Here is a 2,674-nt window from a genome sequence, read left to right as displayed (position 1 = left end):
AGAGCAGCAGAGGACTCTATACTCATGGAAAGAGACAGGCTGAGTGCTGGCGACCATGAGACTGGATTACAGAATGTGCCCTTTAGTAGTTGAAATGATTATATATTCCGGAGTGATTTTGTGTACACCAAAACCAAACCAAACCAAACCAAACAACAACAACAACAAAAAAAAAACCCAGAGGAAACAAGCAAATACTGTTAAATGATGATGCATGGAGGGATTGTAATCGTTGCAGTGAAACAAAATATGATAGGATGAGGGTAAAAAAACTAATGTTCTCCCATGTAAACTATCACTCAATTCACAATAAAAACTAAAAAAAAAAGAGAAAGAGGAAAAAGAAGAAAAAAAAAAAAAAAAAAAAAAAAAAAAAATAATGCAGCACCAACAAAAACAAGACTGAATACAGCAGTCTCTAATCATAAAAAAGGAAGAGGAGGGTGAGAAGAAAAAGAGGGGAAAGAAAAAAAAAATCTGTAGCTTAATATAAGTATGTCTTTAATGTCCTAATTTCCTGGCTGACTGATAGATTTTTGCCTTTAAACTCTCTTTCACACACTTCTGCCCTCCTTTCCTTGTTGTTGTTAAGTGCCGTCGAGTCAATTCCGACCCATAGCGACCCTGCACAGGGTTTCAGAAGGGGCAGCTGGTGAACTTGAACCACCAACATTGCAGTTCAAAAGGCTTTGCAGTCTGGCGCATTTACCCACAGTGCCACACTGGGACTCCTTTCCTACCCGTGATGAAAAAAAAAAAAAAAAAACAGGTCAAAAGTGAGACAGCTCAGCATCACAGCTTGGGCTGAGTGTCTGTGCAGATTCCTGGCAGAAGAAACTACCAGCAGTGAGGGTGGGGCTGCCCACTTGTCTCAGGCTCTTCCTCTATTCACCAGAATGGAGGTGGGCAAACATTGAGTGTATCAATTACCCGATACCAAAGAAAAATAAAATAAAAATAAAATCAGAACAACGTAAAACTGACAAAGTATACTGTGCACCTTTTTTCCCCAAGGTTCCTGCGGCATTTTTCCGTGGTTTCTCTGCGGCCCCTATTTCGTCCCGCCACTTGGTCTCGCCCAGGATGTGGGCTCAGACCTCTGAGCCCATCCCTGCAGATTCAAAAGTATGCGATTTTTTACTTCAGCTCCAAACTCCACACGCTATAAGCCTTCAAACCTTTAAAATATTCCTATCTCTGTGGGTCCGAGTTTTGGAGCTCTGTCCTGGTTCTTTTTTGCCTGGTTTTCGGTGTTATTGCTGACGGCAACTTTCCCTACACCTCCACCTTAGCCACCATCAAGCCCCGCCTCCTTCCATTTCATTTTTGACAACTTCAATTTGCCCAGATTCATGCTTCGTACATTTCCTGTTCCGATTTTCAATGCATGTTTACAGCTGTTTCTCTTCATTTTGAGTTGTGCCCCATCAGCAAATGAAGGTCCCGTTTGCTTTTCTTCCATAGGTTTTATTCCATTCACATTATCACAGTCAACTCTACTTTGAGGAGGCACCTCTTCCCCAGTCGCATTTTGAGTGCCTTCCAACCTGAGGGGCTCATTTTCTGGCACTATATCTGAAGTGTTTCTCTGCTTTTCATAAGGTTTTCAGTGACTAAATATTCAGAATTAGTTCATCACTCTTTCTTCCTAGTCTGTTTTTGTCTGGAAGCTCATCTGAAACCTGTCCATTATGGGTGACCCTGCTGGTATTTAAAATACCAGTGGCATGGCTTTCAGAATCAGAGCAACTCACAAGCCACCACAGTACGGCAAACTGACAGATGCATGGTGGCCATTTGGTTTTAAGTGGAAACTGATAGAATTCTTCAATATTTCGAGTCGAGTGTGGAATTATTTTTTTAGTTCTTTCAGCTTGAGAAATGCTGAGCATGTTGTTTTCTTTTGGTTTTCTAACACCAAGTCTTTGCAAATTTCATTATAATACTTGGTTTCCTTATCTTAAGCTGCCCTTTGAAATTTTCTGCTTATCTCTTTAACTTCCTCATTTCTTCCATTCACATTTGCATCTCTATGTTGGAAAAAAAGTTTCAAAGTCTTTTCGGACATTCATTTTGATTTTTGCTTTCTTTCCTGTCTTTTTAATGACTATTTGCTTTCTTCCTGTCTGATATTCTTGATATTATCACACAGTTCTTCTGGTTTTTGGTAATTCGCATCTAATGCATTAAATCTGTTCTTGAGATAGTCTCTAAATTCAGGTGAGATATGTTGAAGGTCATACTTTGCTCTGGTGGACTTGTTTTAATTTTCTTCAGCTTCAGCTTGAATTTGCATATGAGCAATTAATGGTCTACTCCACAGTCAGCCCTGGCCTTGTTTTGACTGATATTAGTTTTTTCCACTGTCTGTCCCCACAGATGTATTTAATATCATCCTACGTATTCAAATGGTGAGGTCCATGTGTATGACTTCCCTTCATGTTGTCTTAATTTTTTTTTTGTAATGAATAAGTAATTAGACATGCAAATTTTTATCATGTGATCTCCAGCATAATTTTTGTTATGATGGCCATAGTGATCCATCCTCTTTGTTTCCAAACTTTAATTTCAATAACCAGTAATGATCACTATGTCTTGATTGCACATTTGATCAATTTCAGACTTAAGAATTCAGTGGCAATGGTAATGTGTTATTAAGTCAGTTCTGACTCAT

The sequence above is a fragment of the Chrysochloris asiatica genome, unplaced genomic scaffold (genome assembly GCF_000296735.1).
Source record: "Chrysochloris asiatica unplaced genomic scaffold, ChrAsi1.0 scaffold00558, whole genome shotgun sequence".
Lineage (NCBI taxonomy): Eukaryota > Metazoa > Chordata > Mammalia > Afrosoricida > Chrysochloridae > Chrysochloris > Chrysochloris asiatica.
The sequence above is the reverse complement of the archived record's forward strand: the minus strand, read 5'-3'. Positions refer to the sequence as shown.